The 26,670-nt window shown below is 30.7% G+C and overlaps 1 protein-coding gene across 1 annotated transcript in view; it reads right to left on the bottom strand.

The window, feature by feature from the left end:
• The window catches only part of LOC126780339 (potassium voltage-gated channel protein Shaker), a 132,720-nt gene extending 122,073 nt beyond the window's left edge, over window positions 1-10,647 (bottom strand). Inside the window, exon 1 of the mRNA XM_050504727.1 lies at window positions 10,552-10,647. The gene's annotated coding sequence lies outside the window, so the exon portion shown is untranslated. The remainder of the gene's footprint in view (window positions 1-10,551) is intronic.
• Between the last annotated feature and the right edge of the window lie 16,023 nt (window positions 10,648-26,670).

Here is a 26,670-nt window from a genome sequence, read left to right as displayed (position 1 = left end):
TTATGTATACAAAATACAATCGTATTAATTCTTTACAATTACTCTAGCAAGTTGATTATGTGTAACAGAAAAAAAAATGTTTTTTTCGAACTTTGTATTATACCTCTTTATTATTTTAAACTAAAAAAAGGTTTCCAGGAGAGTCGCTGATGTCTGCATTGAAATAATATCGGCTATCATTTTAATTTACTACTAACAAGTTACGGCCTTACTTATAAACGTTGTTTAGTGGCTGTTTAATTAAACACTGACCTCACTTTCTATCATTATTGATTTGACGATCAAAAGATGGAGCCACAGCATTGTTTAACTATTCATCGGTTAAGTACGTAAGTATCGAGTATAAAAAAGTCCGTTAATGATTAAGAATGAAAGCGGTCCTGGTGGTTAGAACACGTGAATATTAGCCGATGATTGCAGGTTCAAACCGAGGCAAGCACCGCAGAAACTTCGTGTGCATAATTTGTGTTTATGACTTATCTCGTGTTAGGCGATGAAGAAAACCATAGTGAGGGAGTGGAGCCTGCATGTGCCACCTGTGTCGAGTAAAAATCTGTCACACGTGTGTCATAAAACCGCATTAGTGGAACACGCTCCGACCCTTCTTCTTATTCTTCTTATTTGACTAGCCCAGCAGTGGGACATTTACGGGATGTTTCTTTAACTTTAATAAACGGAGAGCACCTAGTAACAGTTCTATACAACAAAATACGCGACTGAAAATGTTACTTTAAAGTTCTTGTGATAGTAGATCATAGTTATGTCGGGCCTATAGAATACTGCCCTAAGGTTCCACTCACTTTGGCACGTTTCCAAGGTAGGCAAGAGAATTGTTGGGAAAAATACTGCTTCATAGGAATGAAGTACATAAATATACGGGTAGTTTCATGGGAATGCGATCCTTTGGGGGAGATTTTATAGTCTAGTCGTTTGCGAAATTGAATATAACATCATTGAACCTAACAATGACTCATTGCGTATAACAACAACATTATTAACGCTTAAAGTATTCTTAAATGGAAAGGAAAATAGAAAGCGAATAGAAAGCAAATAATCAAGTACATTAAAAAAATGTAAATGTGATAATCAAGATATGTTCCATTCTATTTCAAGATATTTGTAGCGGACAATATAGATTTTTACTGCACGATTTTCATGCAAAATGTACCTACTAGCCTCGTCAGAAATTTATTTCGTTATCGCTTGCATATTCTTTAGCAAGAACTATCCAATATACGAGATCAGAACTGATTGGTCGATATGATATTAAACTTGTTCACTGTATTTTTAATCAAAGTAATTTTTCAATTCGGTTTAAATATATTGTCAGCACATTTCCTGTATCGTGTTGCAAATTACGATTTCGATACTGCCACTGCCACTGTGCTTACAAATTATTAATTTCAGCTCGTTTATATAATACTAGCTCCAGTCCCGACTTCGTACCGGTAAAATTCGTTCAAAGTTTCGCCCCATCTTCTTCGTTTCGGATTCGTACGTTATATCACATATTTATGTTCATAATTTCAGCTTTCTCGCCTTAGTTTGGGCTGTGCGTTTATAGTCAGTCAGGGCTAACTATTTTAAAAGTACATGTATTATTTCACTTTACTTGTATTTTTAAGAAATCTCTGATAACATTTTTCAATCATTTTCGCAGGTCACGTTTGAAATAAAATAAATGATATGTCAGTGTATGTTTGTGTATTCAATAAATATTTCAGATATGAGTAGACCTAAAAAGTTAACACTATGTAACGTTTGTAAAAACGGTTGTAAAATAAAGTTTAAATTAATTAAAATAGTTTTGCAGAAACTGAATAAAATTTTTATAACGCTATTTTTTACATTTTCGACTATCGCGGTGTCCTTTGACGTCTTCTTCCTGTATTCATTTATGTCTTGTTTCCGAACACTTATTTTGATTAACTATGGACTTACTTATATGTGATATCCTTACACAAAGCTTTTAATGAGGATTTTTCCCTAAGAATCGGAAATTGGGAACGCTAGAACCGGGACAAGGTCGATACTCGCGTATCTGATGATACTTCACCTTTGTAGTGTTATCGATATGTATCAAGCTTATTAACATCGATTCCCAAGTGTTCTTGCATATAATGATAATATATTTTTTAATAGCAAACACACCATACACACTCATCCATTAAAAAAAAAGAAAGTAAATTTATATCGTTAAATATGTGTAACAAGTCAGCCCAGTTACATTCAAATTTTAAACACATTTGATTGTAACCGTAACCGCAGTGGAAATCCTAAATGTTAATTGTTTTTTTTTTTATAAATCTTAACAAAATGTAATATTAAAAATAAATAATTATAACAGAAATATAAAAGACAAGTGAGAACATAAAAGTTAAAAATCATTCGCAACAGGAATCCGAACTTCGGTGTGTTCTATTTCTTTCGTGTACGAAGTAAATGCCGTAATCAACTTAGAATTTGTTTGTAGAGAAACTTCTGATGTTTCATATTTGCTTGTTCCTTAGACAATTCTTTTTGATACCATTTGAAGTTATTGTGTAACAAGATTCGCATATTTTATAAAAGATTTATTATTATATAATAATATAATTATAACCGATTAAAAATTATTATTTTATTTTCAAGTTCAACTTTAATATATGTCGTTCTTCGTCCAATTTTGAGCAATATTTCTATATTGTGCTTTTTCATAATTTTATTTAAAGTAATATTTATTCGTGGCGTAACTTAATAAAATAATAATTATTAAGCATACTAATAAAGTTTTGAATTAAATGTTAATTTAATGCAAGACTTCAGAATTTACTTTTTATTAATTGATGCTCTTATTTAAATTTAAGATAGACTTTAAGCCGTACATTTTTCTATGGGAAAAATAGCTTTTGTCTTCATTTTTTTTAACCTTCCACATTCTTTGTATCCAACACGTTGAGTTTTTTTTTCAGTGTATTGTTTCGGCGACCTGTCTCCATTGATCGACATATAATTATTTAATTATTTTTGTTAAATTTCTGAGTTGGTAATAAAGTAATATTTTACTACCGAATCGATAAATTACTTCGACCAAATGTTGGAATTCCTTTAATATTGATTTTAAGAATCAATAGATTTTTACATAAACTGGTTATCCGAGGTATATATGTTATTAAACTAGGTATAAAAGTGACACGTAGGCAATTTGTCTTTAAATAATAACAATCTTTGATGTGCTTTGTCGTATAAGCGAATTACATTGAGGTTTCACTAGACGTAGTTTACGACTAATTTAAAATTTTCAATTCCAGAGTAAATCCAAATAAATTGTTAAGTTAAAGTATTTACAGTTCAAAAATGCTTTATTGTTTACTTAAATAAAATACTTTTGATTTAATTTGATTAACTTCTTCATACTATAAGCGATAATTTATAAAAATAAAGAAAATAAGATTTATTTTTAGTTCTGTGATATTTTTTTTTGTACTCAATAAAATATTCGTATTAACTCTATAAAAATATATGTGGAATATATTTATAATGATGAGACGTTTCCAATTTTACTATAGTTATATGTATTTCTATCACATTCGTTAGTTGGAGGTGACATGAACAGAATTGGAAAAAATATATTAACTAAATATCTGGTACATTTATTGTGTATATATTTTTTAATTACGAAAAGAAAAAAAGTAGGAAAAATTCCATATCAGTTGGGATCTATAAAAACACATAATCGTGTGATATTTGTATTGATTTTTTTTAATTATAGTTGTCAAACTATATCTGATAATGTTATTATAAGCTTTACGTTTAATTAATTATCGTCTTTAAAATATAAACTTACTTTAGCGGGTATTTAGTTAAATTTAGCACATTTTGTCATTATTGATTTGACATTCGATAGAAGAAGACAACGCATGATTTAGCTAACCAACATTTATAAGTAAAGCTGTTAATTATGTCCTATCAGTGTTTGCTGCCGAAGCGAAATTTAAGTGAAGCCGAGATGGCCCAGTGGTAAGAACGCGTGAATCTGAACCGATGATTCAAACCCGGGCAAGCACCACTGAATTTTCATATGCTTAAGTTGTGATTATAATTCATCACGTGCTTTACGGTAAAGGAAAACATTGCGAGAAAACCTACATGTGTCTAATTTCACTGAAATTCTGCCACATGCGTATTCCACCAACCCGCATCGGAACAGCGTGGTGGAATAAGCTCCAAAACTTCTCCTCAAAAAGGGAGATGAGGCCTTAGCCCAGCAGTGAGACATTCACAGGCTGTTACTAAGTGCTTGCTGCTTATTTAAAACTACTAAGACAATGACTTATGTGTAAAGTTATTGCTATAGCTATTGGATATAAATTTTGGATGAATATGCAAAATTATGTGTTAATTATGTGTAACTTTTGATCACGTGTATATTAACTTGATGTTATCCTTATAATGCAGTGATGCGACATCAATTGTCTGATCGCAATGCAGTTGCTGTCACTGCAGTCCCATTATGATTTACGATGTGTTAAAATTTTATTACGCGAACGAGTACAACAAATAAGGTGTCCTTCAAGCGAATTTACAACAAAGGTTCACTTTACTAATAGAGAGATTTAATTTTTTTTTCATAATAATTTGACGTAAAGTAACCATTTTTATTCTTGTTAGACTGAAACGAACAGCGTACGATTTATTTGGATAATATTAACACATTAACATTGGATCACAATAGGAAATGTGATAAGTATAATATAATATTATTTTTTGAAAATAAAGAAGAAAATATGTAACTAAAAATATCTCAAAATGATAGACAAAAAATGAGCAAAGAAAATTGATAGAGGATACGATTTCGTATTCGGAATTGAAAGTTGCGTCATTCGCCAACACATTAATGCAGTCAAAACAGTTAGACTGCCTGCTATCGTAAGCAAAAAAATCAAACTTTTCGTTATTGTCTTTTATTTGTAGTTGTTTTGCGGCATACGAAATAAGTTATTATTGTATAAAGTTTATCGTTTTAATATTGAGTATTATAATAAAATTATTTCTTTTTATTTACATTAAAGCCCTACATAAATACAAATAAAGTGTATTAAAACAAACAATTGTCTGACTTTAGCCAGAATTATTTAATGAAAGTAAATATATAAATGGGCGATTTAACAATATAATTTTAAACGAAAAGCTGAATTTAATCAAGCTTCTCGAAATAATTCGACGATGAGAAAAACTGTTTTTTTATTTTAACAATGTTTAATAAATTTGTTTTTCTGTAATCGTAAAAACATTTAAATAACACTTTGTTATTTCAGAATACATCACAGTGAAACAAGGGAAGTTTTGTAAAGCGTTAACTCTTATCTATGTTCGGAACCGAGAGCTCATTGAATTTGGCTCTGACAGGTTATCGTTGAGTTATTACCTGGAGGGATGATCTGTACTGCACTTCTTATATAATTACAGTCTATACGAATGAAATATTTTTTGAAGCAAAAACGTTTAAAGCTGAAAATCTTTTATTTTAAATTTATTGGATTACTTATCGTAATAAATGCGATTACAAAAAAAGAAAATAAAAAATTATATTCAGAAAGTGAATATTCATCTTAATTAAAACATCACGTTTTATATATTTATATATATACATATATATATTGAGTATTATAATAAAACTTTATGAATATATTTTTTTATTTTCTATATATGTGTAAAGTGTCTACACAAAATATTAATATTTACGGTAAATATTAAGAAATACTTCAAAGGAGAATTTCAATGAAAAATATATCTGTTTGGGGGCACATAGTGAAAACATATGAAAGGTTTTTATAATGAACCTATGGCTAAGGCTTAATTATTATCAAAAATCCCTATCTTCATGTCGTTGTAAGTATTTACTTTTTTTAGTTATTTTTAAGAAATGAAATTAAATTATTCGATCACTAATTAGTGATTGAAGATTAAATGAATATAAAATCCTGTCATAATAGAGCATTAATGTAGGAGGATATCCATTATTATTAGCAGATAATAAATATTAACTAACAACAATCATTATTATTATCGTAATATTATATATCTGTTTCTAAGGATGAATAAGACAGACAATGACAATGTATGAAAATGTGTTTTCTATGTACGTGCTTATGTGTGGGTTGAATACATTAAAGCTATATTGATCAATAAAGCCAAGTTATTTCTTATATATAAGTAGATTATAAAATAAATAAGAAATACATTAATATGATGAAGACTTTTTCTTTAAATAAATTCAAAATATTGTTCTCATATACACAATATTCTTGCGGCGATGTTAGAAATTACGTAATGTTTTAAGCTTCATTATAGTAAAAGCTTTTAAAAAGCTGAGCAATGCAAGAAAAGGATAATGCTGATAAAATATTGAATCGTTCATCTATTTTGTGTAGTTTGTACGCTCTTCATTTTTGTTCCTTCACATACTTAGACTTATAGTTTTTAGTGGATTCTTTCTTTAAAAAACATTTTTCAACTAAATGTTTGAATACTTTGTCTATATATAAAAACACGTTGATTTGAAATTGTAATCATAAAACAACAACAATAAAGAATACAAATTGGTGGTAAGAAGACTTTTTAAAAAACGTTTCTTAAAATGTTTTCGCAAAAATATACGATTGAAGTTTTTGATAAAGACCTTACGCAATCAAAACGAATATCCTTTTAAATTTCTTTTCATACAATTTTTGGTAAATTGCAAAATGTGAGTTTTACGATAGATAAGTCCAAGGGAGATCGTTAAGAGAACTCCATAATGCCGTAAACGCCCTATTAGTATTCCAAAGCCAAAATCATCTTTATTTAAACATCTTCTTACAATTTGAGTTGTTAATTTTGAATAACCTACATTTATGTTTATATCTAGAAATGAATATTGGCTTATAATACTCTGACCACACTTTAATTGGTAGGGAAAGCTCCTATGGGTAGGTACGACCCACTTATTACTCATTCTACAGCTAAACAGCACTACTTACAATTTTTTGTTCCGGTTTGAAGGCTAACTACAGGCACAAGGGACATAACACATTCTTAAGTCCCAAGGTTAGTGGCACATTGACGATGTAAGGAATGGTTAATATAATGTTTCATTAAAGTGGAATTCATATAGCATGATTGTTCGAGATGAAGTATCGAGTCATGATCTCAATATCTCTAAATTTCATTATGCCATTTTTCTGGACAAACAAACATATAATTAGGTCATTCAAAAGCGGTAATACTATTTAGTAGAAAGGGAAAGTGTTATGATGAAATTAGATGAAATTTGATTTTGATTTTAGCAAACGTAAAGAATAATAATCTTTTCTACTATTCATCTAACGTCGATGTTTGCGGAATTATTAGGAACGTTTGAATAACAAGGTCTGTTTTCCATAAGTTTTCTTTCATTTTTATATTAAAAAAATATTATTCTCCATTAAAACCGCATTATTTTTTTTGTTTACTAGTTTCTTGTATTAAAATAATATTATGGATCTAATGTAAATTAAATTGGCAAATTTGAGTAAGTGATTGACCCAAGTCTGCCTAGTGAAAGACTTAGGTTTTAACCCGACCGAGTACCGCTTAGATTTCATGTGCCGAATTGCATTTTATAATTATTCATCTTATATCTAGGAGTAAATCTTCGGGAAACCTATAGATGTCGGATAAAATTTTTCCATTGCCTGCATTGGAGCAGAGTGGTGGAGTAATATCCGTTAGCATATTAATAAGGGAAATTTTAATTTTCCTAAAGAAGAGAAGAGAACTTTGCAGCTTGCTTCTTCATATATTGGAACAAACAATGTTCATAGAATTCACAATGTTTTCATTTGTGAATTAGACAACCATTAAGTTCTTAGAGCCTTCTTCTTATGAAGTGCAAATGAATGATCAATAAATTTGGCACTGTGAATCTTAAAATATTATTTGTCGTATAAAACTTTTGGGTGTTTCAAAAGAATCTCGTTTTCAGATTGAACGACTTACACACAGAAAATTCCAAGTAGACCGAACTCTGTTTTATCAAAGAGACATTATGTTTCTAAAAGAAAGCACTAGTGGAAAGACGAAAACTGTACCGCAGCGCTTGGGTTTCTTTTACTTTAAAAATTCCCACACTACTCTATACAAATATGTTTACATGCGATGAAAATATACTCAACTTACATCGCTATATTTGAATTAACACGCGTGATTATTAACAATAGCCTCTAGCCGTAAACGAATAAGACGTATTTCAACATTCAAAGATTACTCAACCCTTAAACAAAGACTTTAGTCAATTCAAAAAGAAATGTGATTTAAATATGAATTCTAATAAAGTGATTGTGAAAATATGTTTATTCGATAACAATATTGTAGTAATTGGATACTTTAATCTAAATCGAATTTTAGCTGTGAAAGCAATAAGGAACCAATATTGTTTATGACTTGGTGCAATTCGTAGAAACTGTGAAAAGTGTACTAAAATAAGAGTCCGGAAGAGGATTAAGAGCACAGACTGAATTCTCTTCACTATTTAGCTTTTAAAATACATTTTTGAAGTGAAGCAAAATAATAAAAAGCCACCGAAATAAATTATTTTTAAGTGAATTCCTATAAGCAAATACTTATTTGCTTACCTAATTTATTCTACGTGTGTCTTAAATATATTATTATTTTTTATCGATTTATTACAATATACTTCTAAATAATAAACATAATTGTATAAAATAATTATTTTAATTAAGCCTATCTTATGTATGTATGTGTAATCATGATATGTATTAATGTTTATTTGTACTATAGATTTAATTTGAAGAGTTTATTCACATAATGTTGGTGTGAATTGTAATTTAAAAAGTTAGCTTCAGATGTGTTTACGAAGTTTCAGATGTATATTTATTTACTTATTATCTTTTACCTTATAATAATCGGTTCCAGAAAATAATCTCGTATAAAAATATATTTGCTAAAATCATAAAGTTTGTACCTAGCAGTAAAAATTAAGTGTATATAAGAAAGATTTTACTTGCTGTGTATTTATTGCAATTAAAATAAAATAAAAATAAGTTGAAATTAGTTCACGCAGTTAACAATTGAAAATTGTTTTATTTCAGATCTTTAGAGAACTTTGGAGATTGGAAATGTCTTAAAGCTCAAGACAATGGCAGAACCTTCAGTGGAATAATTACGAAATAGTCCGACGACAATATCGTAGTGCAGTTACTGTTATGTTGTCGATTGTGATTGTACAATCATTCATTTAACGAATAATTTAAAATTTACATATTAAAGTATTGCTTGAATCATATACGTATGTATAGGACATACATGTAGATGTAATATATCTTTACATTCTCAAAACACTAGGATTATACAAACAGTAAAACAAAACGAGCTTTCGTTGAAGAAATTCCGCGAAGAATAAAATTCGGTTATTCTTTTATTAAAATAATTCGTATGTATTCGATACATTTGACAGACGAAAACACGCGAACTGATTACTTTTGTTATTATAGTAATATCATGCATGGCTCCAAATATTGAACGTTCAATGTCTTTTTAAGAAACGAAAGCTATCTATGATTCGAGCTTTATATTAAGATTTTATGAAACAACCAATAAGAATAAAATGATATTAATTTTTTTTTTAAATTATGTTTGCTGTTATATTCATGCTCTTTTGAACATACTTAATTAGTCCCTTATATAAAGATTATAACAAGAGATTTTCAATTCATAATATACTTTAAGAATAATTAATGTGTGGACGACGATATATATATTCACTTGAATTTTGTGTATTTTCATTGAATAATAAATAATTACAATAAGACATCGCCAAGCCAAGACTAATATTATGAGAAATATTAATCATATCCGAAGTGGAATATTAAATTAATACAAGTTCGTGTCATTTATTTTATCTGAGATGCTTATAATATTGTTATTATAATTCAAATAGTACTTTAGTGTCTATTATGATAAAAAGGACAACGGATATTTTAAAATATGAGGTAATATATGACGTAAAGACTATCTTTACTTTAATGGAGCATTTGGTGACATTAAACGGTGGGTAGATGGTGCTTTCTACCGATATCTTGGCGGCATTTCAAATGGTGCCAAAAACTAAATTTAATATAACAAATTGCTCAAATGTCGTTTATTAAAGGTATGACAGATATTACATGTTAAGAACATCGTCGTTTAGCGGAAGTATTATCGAAGTTTAATAACGAAGTTGTTTTATTAAGCGTTACTACAAATTCTCCCACAGCAAACTTTGAATTGTAAACTTTTAACGTTTTTTTCAAAAATTTAATGGGTCGTTAAACTAATTGGGATCATTGATGATAAATTCGCAATGCAGAAACAATCCTATGTAAGTGAGCGATAGAATAAGACAGAGTTTCGTAACAATAAGCGGGAGGCGCAACAATGATAGCCGGCACTCTTAAATCACCCGCGCTTTGTCTGTGAAACTCCAAAAGTTGCACTGAACGCGTGAACCTGACGGTTTGGCACTGGACGACCGGGAACCACCAGGAAACTGACCACGCGAGTGCGATCGGCGCGTGAGGGCCGTGCGCGGCGAGTCCGCGCTCATCGGGCGCGGTAGCCGGCTGGGTCTAGCGTGGCGGGCAAGCGGCCACGGCGCCTCCACGCTACTGCGGCACGCGCCAACCCGCGCTTGCCCCGCGGCCCGCACCGCGACGCATCCCCCACCGCGCTTCGTCCCGCGCACCCTGCCGCGGCACCACTGCCACCCGCACGCACGCCGCATTCTTGCGTTCCGGCCGCCCTCAGCTTCGGCGCGGAAACAATCTGCACAAAAAGCTTACGCCTCACCACTCCGGCACTCTGCTACTCGACCGTTACGTGCACCCCACATGTTGATATGTTGCTATCTCTAATTCGCAATATCATTCTTTTGATACCTGAAATTGTCCTTAGCGTAAATATTATTGCAGTGACTTGTGTGGTTCGTAACTTTATTGAGGTTTCACGGGTGAAATCGGAAGCAGAAAATTTCTATACGTGCTGTATATATACTGCTAACAAACTTGCTCAAATTCTGTCGGATGATCACGAACCGACACTTCCTCTTAACGAATAACGCATACAAAGTTATAAAAAAGTTTATTATATAATTTTACATTTCGTTGAATGAGCAAATTTTAGATTTGTCGTACAAATACTAAGTTTCAAATAAGATTCTGTTAATATATGTAGTATTGTTAATATTTAATTATTTAATAGTGTTATTATTATATGTAGTATTCTTAAAAATTATGCGACTTTATCGATTATGATACATTAGTTCAAACATTATGATACATCAGGCGTAAGTTAGGTTTAGTATATTTCGGAAATAGCAATAACATTTAATAAGTGAGGGCACTTTACTGCCATTTTCTAACAAAGTTAACTCTGTAAGCGTTTGGAAACTAATATATTGAGCAATTCGAAAACCCAGGGACTCGTTACTTCCAATTTCATTCGTCTACGATGATATTTGTAAAATGTAAATATTCAACAGTTTCTAAAATTTAACATTATATGTGAAAGCTTCAATGTTGTTTTAAATTAACTCTGACTAATAATAAGTTTTCAAAATATATCATTTATTTTTGATATAATTTAAGTAATTCATAAGTTAAGTAATGGGCTGGACATTTGGCCAGACGGGAAGGTAGACCAAGGTAGTCACAGAGTGATGATCTAGTAAAGCAAGGCCAGTGGGCAGATTATATTAGAAAAATGTGAGGTTCTCAATGGATGTGCTTAGCACAGGGTCGTGACAATTGGAGCATCAGAGAGGACGCCAATTTTCACTAGATGTAATGAAAATAATTTAAGATTAAATTTATATCTGAGCACGTGATTCAAAATGACGATATAAATATTATTAAATTGAGTTAAGCTAAAATGAAGAAATGAATGACAAAGGTGGCATAAAACAAAGATTAAACGACTATGATTTTATATAAAAGCCTCTATTAAACAAAGTTTCTGAAAATCTTTTAAAATTTAAAGTCTTATCGACGTTCAATTTACTCAGAAGATAGTGTATTTGCTCAGTATTTCTGAAATGAGATGTAAAACTTATTTCAGAAATACTTTATTTTTGTCTTTCTCCTAGATTAAGTAAGACAGACTATTAAGCTGCCCTTTAAAGCTTTTTTTTTAAGTGAAATGAGATGAGACATAAAAGTGAATTGCTTTTTTGTTGTTAAAATTATATATAAAATAATTATTCCAATTAATTAATAATAACACGACATAGAAGCATTATGTTAATCATTAAACCTCATTTTATGATCTTAAATGGATGAATAATACTTTATATATCGGTACAATAAAGATAAATAAAATAAATTAGCTTCGACAATATTTACAATAATAAAAAGCAATAAAGTATTTGGTAATTTGAAACTCATAATGAAAGTTATAACACAGTAGAATCATTTCCTTCGATATCGTACCCAAAGTGTTTGGATAAATTTGCTAGTGCATATATTCCAGTTAGGCGAAACTCTCGGTGTGATAAGCGATGATTTGAAAATCACATCAAACAGGACTTACACGAACAACTAAGCAATAAAACTAAATTCGTGATACATTTTATTAGAGATCACTCCACGCGGGGTTTATACATTTATTAAAATTCTTTCACGTAACAGAGATGTTTATGCTTTCCCGCGTATTAAGCTTTTCTTATGCGATACTATAATATAAGCTAAGTTGTGAAACAAAGTAGAAACAGCCATTTTAAAATAAGAATATCAAACATACGGTAACTCAAAATGAGATCAAAGTAAATGAAACTTATGTAAGCTTATTCGGTGAATATGTATATATATTATATGTATAATAGGTAACCATTGGAAACATGGACATAGAAAGTTTAAAATTGGATCGCTTTTACCCAACGTTAAATGTACGTGTAATACCTTGTTACTAGACATAAGTGAAATGTGAACTGGGATTGTTCCCGTCCATCCTTAGGGAAGAAAGAAGTCACAGGTCGGTCGCTTGTGTAAAATAAAAATGCAAATTGCCGGCAGAGGTAAGGGTGAGGTCTTAACGCGGCGGATTTACGATTATCTCCCTAGAGAAGATGCGGATGTGACCAAGCGCTAAAAATACGTAGACTTGGCATAATAAAACCAAACCATTTAATCGGAAAAGCTTTTTACCTTGGCTATCCTTCCGCTTATACTTTGTTTGTTCTTAAAAATTGTCATAGGTGCCAATCTTTAGTATATGATTTACCAGGCACTTTTATATATTCTATTATCTTGAGTTATTTTTAACTAAAATTGTGTCCTGGTATGAATACAATAATAGTTAAAAGTCACAGCTCCTATAAGTTTTGGCATCCGCCAATCAGTGGAACCTGTTAAGAAAGGCAAGATTAGGTATGATTACGAGCGAAATTATGAGAATAATACTATTTTTAAAAAACATTTTTACTTCGAATTAATTTTTTCGTATTTAGGTACATAAAAACTTCTAATCCTATTAAAATATAGTTATGGCAATATTATAATTTCAATGGATTGCCAAATTTGTTTATAAGAATAAATAAAAGTTTATAACAGCTTAAGCATACTATATTTTAAAGAAAGAAGAAAAAAAAACTTTTTTAATTAGAGGAAGATTTTGTGTTCGTTTATATTGAATATTTTTTGGAATGAGTTGGGTATAAACTCTTTACGCAAATTATGTACAATGTCCGAACAGTAGTTTTATGTATAAGTTTTACATCATTTAAATTATACTAAATCCTTATTTAGTTAGAATCAGCGAGTTATTATTTTTTAATATGTTGCAAAGATAATACATATATTATTTGTTCGTATTTGTGTATAAAATAATTAGTTATTATTATTATGTCTTTTATTTTAAAAATAAATTATTAATTAAATTCCAACTACATATTGCGGTGATCAAAAAAGTTTTAAAAACAATTAGTATAAATAGTTATTTTTATCTTTACCAGGCTTTTTCGAATCGTATCATCAACTCGAGTTATTTAACCATCAAGCTCCCATGATTTATACTGCTATTCTGTTATTTGATGAAAATGTTATTAAAAATAAAAAATCAAATTCGCAATGCGAGATAGTAAAAACTTTTTCGTTGAATTAATTTAATATAAAAGACGTGTTAAAATATACAGATTTGTATATCACAAACGAATTTATGAATTATTAGGTATATCCAGTAAATGAGAACGCAACATCATGGCACATTTATATTCCTGCACATGACAAATAGATCGTAAAGGTGTTTGTCGAGGTCCAATTGTGTAATTCTAACTAACATGTTGATATGTCCGGCGATCGGAAACGTGTTCCGGTGTCAAACAATATACTTCAACCCTATGTTGCTTTAACAAAATATTTGAAAATATTTCAAAAGATATTATAAAATATTATTCTTGTTTTGATATTGCTTTTATTGCGGATTTATCTCATTTTGTTTAATTTTTATAAAAGTTTTGTTTATCAATATAAATTATTATATAATACATGTTAAATTTTTTTTTCGTGTTATAGGCGAACGAACAAATGGGACACCTAATGGTAAGTGGTCACCACCGCCCATAGATAATGACGATGTAAAAAATTAAAACCATTCCTTACATTGCCAATGCACCACTAACCTTGGGAACTGGGATGTTATGTCCCTTGTGTCTGTAGTTATGGCTGACTGGCTCACTCACCGTTTAAACGCGGCAGAATATCTCATGAGTGGGTGGTACCTACCCACACAGGCCTGCACCAAGCTCTACCACCTAGTAAAATGATTATTAATAATTTATTTTAAGTGAAAGAATATAAAATAAATAAATATTTATTTACAAAATACATTAAACATTTCTATGTATTACTGTGTATATATTTTTTTGTGATTACAATTAAATCTTAAACGAATGAAAGTAACTAACTTAGATCGGATTAAGTTAAAATTTTCCAAAGCGTTAAAAATTCATCGACAATGGATCGGGTTTTCGATACTGCTGTAAAATAATAATGGTTTGGTGGTAGTTTAGACTGTACATTAAAATTTTAATAATTCTAATTATTAATTACTACGTCTAAGAGACGTAACCGTAAATATGCTATATTATTCTAATATTATATTCAATATAATGTGTAATAATAATCTTCTTGGTTGCAATCGAATCAAATGTATTTCATTCAAGTAAACTTTAAGCAGCATCTAGCGAGTAGAAACGATAAGAAACTCACGTAGTTGCTCTTTTAAATTAAATCATATGTGCAGTGTGGTTAGTATTCACAACTGTTTTTCTTTATCAGTCTGCGTTGGAACCAAAGATTGAATCCAAGCTCCTTTATCCAAAAAGTATCTCTTTAATGCGTTATAAGATTTATTGATTAAATGTTATATCTTTTTTTTATTGATTATATATATGATTATATATTAAACATATTTATTTAATGATTTAAATAATATATAAATATATTAAAAAAAGGTGAAATAATTCTGATAAACCAATTATTATTTAATAAAAACTATAATTGGTTATATTTAATAAATTTAACAATCGAATTGTTTTTAATCGGTAAATACGGTATTTGTCTTTTATTATTGTAATATGTATTTAAAAAAAATATATTACTTAGTATAAATTATCTTTTGGTGCTTTGAATAATAAATGAGGTTAGTAATCCTGCGTTCTAATGTACTCTTTTAAAGGTTTTAATGGTTAATGCAAAGAATAACGATCTTCATAAGACGTTTATATTATATTGCATATAACCATGCAGCCAGTATAACTTCAAGTCTGTATGTTTATACAACGAAACTCTTCTTTTGAATTACTCTGTCCATTGATGAAAACTGTACGAAAATCTGTAAGGCAGTTTTTGAGTTTATCGTGTTCAGAAAGATAGACTGACAGTCGCCCTTTAAGCGGCTGGACCATTTTGATGAATTTTTTTAAGGGTTTTGAGATGGATGACTTTGATTGGAATTGGTGGATACGCTGTGAACGGGTTCCAGTATATTTTCAACAAAATTAAAAAACTAATTAAAAAAACAAAAGTAGCTAATTTTATAAATATATAATAATTCTTACATTTTATTATACATATAATATACTTGCTGCTCCGTGGGGTTTCACGCGTTAAGCGTTACTCATTTGGGTTGAACAATTATCTATCTTAGAAGATATTACGTAGGCATAATTTATTTTAAAACGAACTCATTACAGGATGTGATCGACAAAAGTCACCGACAGACTTCCATATTTTTTTCTGTGCTTCTATGGTCTCTTAGAGTTCTGTCTACGGCTTCTGTGTGTGAACTCTTCGTACATTCGTCCCTCATTATAAATATAATGGCCATCTGATGGTACTTAGTCACCACCACTTATATACTTTGGCACTATAAGAAATATTAACAATTCCTTATTAAATATAAACTAAGATGTTTTGTCACATGCGTCTGTAGTTACGTGCGCCTGTGTGGTAGAATATGTGATATTTGGGCTCCTACACATGCGGACTTTCACAAACCAAGTAAACATGGTACATACGAATGGAACATAAGATTTTATGTACATAATCAAACTTTATTATGAAGATATTTAATTGCATAAGGATTAATATCATGATACGAATGTCATCATCTTTCGATTTTACTCTTTTTTTTACATACAAAAAAAAAAACAAATTTTACCTCTTTATAATATTAGTATAGAAAACCTTCACTAATGAGATATTTACGATAGTTTTAGTAAAATTCTAACTACTAGATTCTTCGATAAGCGCATTCAAACTAACTAAAAAACTCTTCTTTATATATCTTAGTATATAAGTAACATTACATTATCCTGAACAATTTCTTATGATTTAATGCAATATCAATGTAGAAATAGTTTATTTTAATCTTAATTGAATACATCTTGGTAGTTTATTACGTACAGATTTCGCATTTAAGTATAATTAATTATTTATTTTGATGTGTGTGTATGCTGATATGGCCCAGTTGTAAAAACGCTTAAATCCTAACCGATGATCGTGATTTCAAACCCGGTCAAGCACCACTGAATTTTCATATGCTAAATTTGTGATTATAATTCATCTCGTGCTTGACGGTGAAGGAAAACATCGCGAGGAAGCCTGCATATGTCTAATTTCATTGAAATGCTGCCACATGTGTATTGCACCAACCCGCATTTGGAGCAGTGTGGTGGAATAAGCTCCAAAACCTTCTCCTCAAAAAGGGAGAGAAGGTGTGTTCTACCTGAAACGGGTCTTAAATAAAGATTGCGGATTCAAATCCACGAGTCACTGATTTTTTATGTGTTCAATTAGATTTTCTGTTTCAAGTCAAGCTTGGCGTTAAATTAAAGCATTGTGTACAAACTTTCTTGTTGGGTGAAATTCTATCACATATGTTACCACTAATCCGCTTTACAAGAGCGTAGAGAAATCAGCTCCGGTACTTCATCTAAAGTAAAATTTTTTGATACCAAAGTTATAAATAGATTAACACATACCATAATACTGATTATTATAAGGCCATCGAGTAATGGAATCTGGTAATTAAACAAATAAAAGCGAAGAACGAAAAATAAAATATCATTAAGATACAGCAGATTTTCTGTGAGCGCACAAAATATTATGTCATCAAATGTGACAAATCATACAGACGAGACGGCGATTCAGCTTCAATCGGATCCATTCACTACTTCCACGTCCATACTGACATTGAAACAGAAATAATCCTTAGACAAAAAATATAAAAATAAATTCAAAACGATTATAGACTGGACACCGTTGGATACGCAAGTAAATATTAATATAACGAAACACGTAACATGTGTCGGCGTAAAATATACGATATTTCGTAATACTCGCATGTACGTTTGATAATGTCATGAAGGTGTCTGTTTATTCATATTCCGTGAAAAATATGAATGGAGATTGTAATTTTTCTATCAAACAAGACGTGCCAATAGAACTGCCTAGCTGTAATTAGGTTGTGAAGTTTTAGAGGTTGCTTTACATTTATAGATTTTAATAGGACTTATAAAACCTATTCTTTGCATTCTTAGTTATAAAAAAAATGTATTTTAAAGGAAGAAAAGATGAAAAACCTCGTGTTTAAAACATCAACCTTAATTCAGTGCCAAGTAAAGTCATTCCTGACGAGTATAATATACGTGCGTGTTAAGATGTAAATAGATTAAACACTTACACAGACTTAAATCATTTCAATTTCAGGCGAATCCGTTGTTTCATAGCATGTGAAATGTGACATGGCCTTTTAATTGCAGATTATTATTTACACGAGTTTATTATTGAGTGAAATATCAGCTAACGCTTGTCTGTAAGCTCACTTAACCATTGCCTATTATAATTTGTAATTGTTAAAGTTTTTGTTCTATGAGGGGAGTTCTAATTTAAGAATAGCCGTAATTAAAAACCACTACATAATCGCGTGCGCCGCGTAACCAATAGAGTTATATGTATTACGATATAAACTTTTTCAGTAATTACAATTATTCTACCCGTGCGAAACCCGGCCGGGTAACTAGTATTTAGTATTATCATAAGAAAAATACTTATTACGTATTTATTGTAACACTGATAATAAAAATGCGAACATAATTTTAAATGTGAGAATATAATAATTTAACTGCGAAAGATATAATACTGAAATTAGAAATGCAATTCTGCCGAAACGCTGAAATTTAAAATAGTAATCTTTGCATAGTCGTAAATTAAGCCGTCATATCAATTACCGCCATTATATATTTCCCTCGCGCTTTAATATAACTTTGATGAGCGATATTTTTGTCTTCCTACGTATGAATACGTATTATACTCTTTTCAACTAATTTATAGTTGAATAGCGACCAACACAAGTGTATAAAGATTTCTACTATTGTATTTATTTAAAGAATTGACAATATAATTTTCACACTCAGTAATACCAGGGTATCTGCATCAGGCTCCGAACTTCCCAATACAAAGTCATTTCAAGTTTTTGTTATTTTAAAATGAAATCGCTTGCTAATCGAAGATGCTTGTTGGATACCCTTTTTATGTCTTAACTTATTAATGTTATTTTGGTCTGTTCAAAACCGCTGTCACTTATTTGTATTTCCGCGCCTACAAAATGCGTACACGTGAACAGGCGTAAAATTGGTACACTTATATGTAATACATTTGAGGTAGGGCTTTGTGCAAGCTCGTCTGGGTAGGTACCACCCAGTCATCAGATATTCTACCGCAAAAAGGCAGTACTTAATATTGTTATGTTCCGGTTTGAAGGGTGAGTGAGCCAGTGTAATTACAGGCACAAGGGACATAAAATCTTAGTTACCTAGGTTGGCGCATTGACTATGTAAGCGATGGTTAACATTTCTTAGAATGCCAATGTCTAAGGGCGTTGGTGACCACTTACCATCAGATGGCCCATATGCTCGTCCGCCTAGCTTTTCTAAAAAAAAAATGTTTAAAACTACTAAAACTTCCAAATCGAACCTAGGACATAGGACAAGTTCACCTAGAAATAGAATTATAAGGATCTATAAATGCGTTGATATGGGCACGGATGTCGACATCTTTATCAACAATATGCATAAATTTAGAAGGTCTATAATACCATTAATACGTAACACTTAATTATCTATATTAAGTTATTATTATTATTTTTCCTTTCTTCTTCCTTTTATTTTTTTGAAACTTGAAAATGTTATTTATCTTAAATTGTTTTTTTTTGTGCTATAATGTATATGTTGCCTTATTATTCCTGTAGTTTTCGCCTGTAATTGAGGTACCACTTCTTTAATTTATCAACTGTGTGTGTATCTTTGTGTACTTTGTTGGTGATATAATAAAAATAAATAAGCTAGGTACAAACCAGTGACCAATAACGCTACTGTAGTATTGTATTGACTTGTATACAATTGTTTCATGATAAAAATGTACATTATCTAAAACTACAAAGTTTGAAAAACATACTATGTGCCTTCAAGGATCATTATATTTTTTCGACTACAGTTTATTTAAAACATTTTATGTAGCGGTTCCGCGCCAAACTCTCTCACGCCCGTACCCAAACTATCAACGTAAGCTGTTTTTATCAACCAGCAGGAATTTAATTATCGTAACCGCACATGTTTAAGGTATTTTTAGTATATATCTCAACTGACTCATTCCTTTAAATAAATTGAATTAATTTTTAATTGAAATTATTATTTATTATTTATTATTATCAACAGCCAATCGTTGTCCACTGCTGAACATAGGCCTCTCCCAAGGTGCGCCAAAGCTCCCTGTCCTCCGCCTTCCGCATCCAGTTGGTGCCCGCCACCTTCTTAAGGTCGTCGGTCCACCTGGCTGGAGGGCGCCCTACGCTGCGCTTGCCGATTCGCGGTCTCCACTCTAGGACTCGTCTGCTCCAACGGCCATCGGTCCTACGACATACGTGACCAGCCCACTGCCACTTCAGCCTGCTAATTTTGCAAGCTATGTCGGTGACTCCGGTTCTTTTCCGGATAATCTCATTTCTGATCTTATCCTTCAAAGATACTCCGAGCATAGCTCGCTCCATAGCACTTAATTGAAATATATAAATATATTTTTTGTAGGGTTTGTCTTATGAATATAGCATATACAGTTTGGATTTTGACAGTTGATAGTGCCTTAAAAATCCTCGTGTAATGCGCCTGTCATTTCTCCGGTTTTATTCGATTGTCATTTCAATGGATTATTAAAGTAACAAAATTGTAAATATTTATACCACCACAAATCCTATCTGTAATTACCTACTGTATTTTTCTCTTTGTGGTGTGATGTACAATAAAATGTATAACATAACATAACATAAAATTGACAGTACGTCTACGATTTTGCACATAATTTATTAACGAATGAATTACCACCGTTTAAGGAGTAGGCAATACTAGTAAATCAATTATTACGAAACAAACTGATCAGTTCTTAATTTTTTGAAAGCCAACTAGTTTCCCAGCTGGTTTTAAAATATAAAGAACTTTAACAACTATGTTCAATATCTTTAGCAAAATATTCTACAATCAGTATTACGTCAAGCGATCTCTCCTCAAATATTTAGCTAATTAGACTCATCCTGTCCTACACATTTTCCTCGAAGCGATATCTCAATCGTCTCTTAAGTCTTAACCTGCAAAATAACTTCTGATTTATTTGTATAAGAGGATAACGACATTAAAGGCTTAAATAGGTTAAATGTATTATCATAAAATTAACATTTTGCATTGTGTTATAAATAATATCGCACCTGTAACACTTTTCATACTTAATGAGGTGAATTACTACGCTACTTATAAAGTAGCAAAATTGTTGAGTACAAATATTATTCTTTGTAAAGGAATATGAAACCTAAACTAAATTTGCTGCTATGTACATATATCAGAGTAAAAGAGGTGTAATTTCAGCCAAATCGAATAGTCACCCTATTTTATTCCAAAGCCCGATCGAGCACGAACGCGCATCAATCCCCCCATGGGAGCGGGAAACCTAAACATACCACCTACAAAAGTATTCCCAAGGTTGGCATCAGGCAGGTGGCCCGACATATAAGTACTCTGCATAATCGTGTTAAATCACGATGATCCCACGTTTCAGAATATCATTCGACAAATACAGGTTATCTCACAATGTTTGCTTTGCGTCATCGCTGAGCACGTGACGAATTTTGAATACGTTAGGTTTCGTACTAAACTATTTGTAGTGTTATATGCTGGATCCAGCGTGGTGTCTTTTCATCTTCACTAGATTTTGAATAAATCCGCTAAATAACAGTTTAAGTGGGTACTTTTGTTAATAAATAAATAAATAATAAATACTGTAATATTCTCTCTGAGCCGAGATGGCTTAGTGGTAAGAACGCGTGAATCTTAACCGATGATCATGGTTTCAAACCCAGGCAAGCAACACTGAATATTCATGTGCTTAATTTGTGTTATAATTCATCTCGTGATTGATGGTGAAGGAAAACATCCTGAGGAAACCTGTGTGTGTCTTATTTTACTGAAATTCTGTCACATGTGTATTCCACCAACCCGCATTGGAGCAGCGTGGTGGAATATGCTCCAAAACCTTCTCCTCAAAAAAAGGAGAGGAGGCCTTAGCCCAGCAGTGGAACATTCACAGGCTGTTACTGTTCTGTTCCGGCTTAAAGAGTCTGTGAAACAGTATATCAAATTCCGTTGTTGGCTTTTCAATGTGTAAAAACATTTATGTTTCTTAGAATTTTATAATTAGTGATTGTGATCACTTTCAAGTGGCTGACGTTTTCGTATATGTTTTTTTTATATTCATACGAAATTATTTATCTGAACAGTAATAGTATCGTTCTAATTTGCCCAATTTGTTTATAATGTTTGATTGCTTATAATCAATTTTAATTTTTATTCAATTATTTTCAACTTATTCTTAAAATAATATTTATATTAAATACTAACACTTACATAACAATATTGCAAGCGTAATTGTAACTCGCATTGTAGCAAATCTGCATAGACTGTGGGTTGGTGCGGTCTGACGGCTAATGCCATAACTTTTAAACTAGTCCATTAGATACTTAACTATTCGAAACTTATATACTATAAATTCAAATAAATATATTTATGATTTGGGCATATTGTATAAGGTAGTTACTGTCATAAATCACCTACTTACGAATGAATGACAATGTTTTTGAAAGTGTTTTTTTTTCGGACAAGAACTACTTTTATAAGAATTACAGCTATAATGAAAGCTATATGAAATTCCTTGTGTGACTTCCGCTTGATATATGCCTGTTGTGGAACATAATTTTATTTTGATTGGATTTCTGTAAGAAAAATTACTCAAATATAAAATGAAATGATTTCTGTAAGAAATGATTTATGAAATATAAAACTGCCATCATTATAATCAATAATTAGTTCAATGCATTTTCCAACGCTATTTTCATTTGATTTAAAATAGGGTAAATAAATATTCATTACTTTGAACCTTACCGTAGAACATTTTGATTTTAAAAGATTAAATTCTAATTAATATTCAAATGTTTAGCATAATAGAAGGCTATACAGGTCTCACTATTATGCAAAGGCTCCACTTATCAAGTAGCTTATATTGAAGCGTTATCTGGTTTGCCGCTCTTTTGCAATTTTGGCAAAAAGTATGTTTGTGATGTAGTTTATAAAATGTATTCTCAGATTTAGAATAATGGCCGTTGAAACCAAAAGTTGAGTCCAAAAGTGGAGAATTTGAATCAGCAAAAGCAGCGTTGGTCATCGTTCAGCCAGGTGGACTGACGATTTAAAAAATTTGGTGGAATCCGATTGGATGTGGATGGTGGGAAACTGAAAGATTTGGTGCACATAAGGGGAGGCCTAAATATCTTAAAGTGAATTGTGATCATCTGGTCATCGTCAGATACTGAATTACTAGATATTTTGTTAATATCTTATCTACATCTAGTAAAACAAGCTTGCCAAAAGCAAGATACCAATTATAAATTAAAATTATACTAACCGTCTTAACTATTATTTATAATGACTAAAAATGGCCTAACTTGATACAGTTGTTGTTTAGCGGGTGTCTCGTTACGCACTGATTTCTCTCTTTATGTCATCATTAGTTTGACTTTCGAAAAAAAGACACGCTATCGTTTAAATCATCACTTAAACATCATTAATGGGAAAAGTCTCAAATAATTAAGTGTCATTGACGCCAAACTTTAAACAAGGTTTATATTACTTGAAGATAAGATTAGCAATAACTTACATGAAAATCCCTAACAGTCAATGTCGGTAATAATGAATATTAGAAATGAACTAGTGCAATTTAATTACAAAGTAGATTTGCTCCACTGGGATGGAAGCCAAGATATTCAATTTACAATACATGTTAACTGTACATAACAAACTTGTAGATGCATTTATGGTGTATTAAAATATTAAAAAGTGCGCATCAGATATATAGTGAATATTTATAAATCATAATCTTCAACTAACAATCACAATATTCTACAATTGCTTTATTAATTGTGCTTATTGCGCATTGTTTTTTGTCAAATTAATAAGTAACAAAAGCGCTTATGTTATTATATTATAAAGTTTATCCCATTATGTGTAATTGTTTCATAATTTTTTTTAAACGCTTATGCTTCAGACTTCAGAATTTTAGTATGAGTATTTAATTAAATATTTTTTTTGGGATATGATCCAGCGATATCATCGGGGACTAGCTAATTTCGCAGATGCGTTTATTTAATTGTTAGATGATGATGCCCTGTATTAACAACGACTAGCAACGACAAGAGAAGTTGCTAATTACGGTTACGAAGCCGATATCGAGGAAACCCTACTTCGCGGGATATATTATAGTGCACATGTGTATGCGCAACATAGGTGCACTCTGTATTCACTCATTCTCTTTATCCGATGATACGGCAATCTGATACGATCGGAGAGAGATCAGGCGCGGGGCCAAAGGCTTTACGTGTTTTCTAAGCACGAGGACGTTAATACTTCCAATTTCAAAGTTTCCGATAACTTTATTGACGCGACCCGGGGTTTGAATTTAGGACTTCAGGATATATAACCTTAATGATTTTTAATTGTTTATTCCTCTTATATTATTGCGCCTAGAGTAAACATTGAAATGATAATATTTTTCAAAAGATTTAGATATAATTTGCTGGTAAAATAATATCAGTTTTAAGTATTTAACTTACATTAGATATTATCGACAATTTCTATCCTCCTAGTTAAAGTTAAAGGCAAAAGTCAAAGTCAAAAATCTTTATTTAATATAGAAGCGTTATACTTACTTATTGATTGCCATAAATCTACCACCGGTTCGGAAATAAACACCTCAGACCTGAGAAGAACCAGCGAAGTTTCTTTCGCTGGTTCTTCTCAGCGGGTTTTTTTATAGTCTTTGCAAAGTAATCGAAATTCGACCATAGTCAATAAAGAAATGTTGAATAAAACATGTTTTGAATATGTATGTTTTTTTATTCTTAAATATAAAATTTGATCTCGTCTCGTTGATAACTATAAAAAAAATCGGTTGACAAACAAAGAAAAAAAATTATTGAACTGTTTGTATTATATATACCTATTTATATATACATTTTTAAAAAATATTACTTTTATGCATAAGTTATCAAAAGATTATAATAATGAGTACAGAACAATCGATAAAATATGACATTTTAAATATATTCATTTTTAAGATGAATAAAAAAGAATAATACGATGAAATTACTGTTTTTTTAAATTTAATTATCAAGACACGACGAAGTGATCAAAACATCTCGCGCTGAATGTAGAAATACTGCTGCTCCAAAATATGACTAGCTAAGCATAGTTAAACTTTAGCGCTTTTTCTATAACGATTTTATATGTTGGGAAACTTAAATGTTTACAGATATTGACAAGTCCGAGTTAATATTCTTAACACGTAAACTTAGGTCCATGTGAAGCTATATAGGATTACCAAACTTATGTTAAAATCGATCGTCGAACTAAGCGTTTTATACATGACAAGACACAGCTTTACTGGATAAGAAGAAGGTCACATTATTTGGGTAAATAAATTTGCTTGGATTTGTGCAAGTGCAAGGTACAGCACTACTTAGTATTATTGTATTTCAGTTTGAATGGTGAGTGAGCTAGTGTATTTACAGGTACATTTAACCTACTTCATTTTGAAGGTTTTTTTTAAATAAACTGTAATCTGTTTCGCGTTTACTATTAAAAAAAAATTTAAGTTAGCACATCACACATTTATCGAAGGAGGTGAACGTTTACGATTAGGAACTATATTTGCTAGTATAGCTTCGTTTAATTATAATAAAAAAATCTCAACGGGGCTCTAAAAATCAAAATCTAATTATAAGAATGAAATTTTGAGTCACGACACATAATTGAATTGAATTTAAAGTTATCACCAGTTTATTATATATAAAAACCGAGAAGGGTCCAGATACTCTATAAATATTCTTTTCCTCAAATGAAATAAAAAGATACATATTATAAACAAATCTGATATATCCTATTAATTAAATTTATATTTATGAATACTCTTTTTGAATAGTTTCATTTAAAATTTGGGACATAATTTCGGAAACAAAGATCGAATAATATATATATTTAAAATCCTAACAAAAAAATTGACCGATTATCATGATTTTTTTATACCAATTTTCTGGGGTACAGAAAAGGACATTGTGTGCCTAACACCTTTTTTTTCGGACAGAAAGTAGTTTTTAAAATATTTAATTTCTCTGATAATTTGACGAATGAATTTTTGTAAAGATTTACCTAACGAAAAAAGGCCTACCTAAACAAATTATATCTTCATTCGTGTTCTACTTCAGTCTGTTATTTTTTTTTATTTGTAAAAGGATAGAAATTTAATAGGACAATAATAGACATACATACTATATAACATTATCGAAACTATATCTAATGAGACTTAGCATATTGATTACAGTCAATTAATATTATGAATTGACATTTGTTATTATAGAAGACAGTTATAAAAACTTATAATAATCTAACGACTCAATTAAATTTCCGACGGGCTTAAGAGTTAAATATAGAAGATGAAGTATACTATATTATTTTACTGCAAATGTATT

Source organism: Nymphalis io, chromosome Z, assembly GCF_905147045.1.
Source record: "Nymphalis io chromosome Z, ilAglIoxx1.1, whole genome shotgun sequence".
NCBI lineage: Eukaryota > Metazoa > Arthropoda > Insecta > Lepidoptera > Nymphalidae > Nymphalis > Nymphalis io.
The sequence above is the reverse complement of the archived record's forward strand: the minus strand, read 5'-3'. Positions and strand labels throughout refer to the sequence as shown.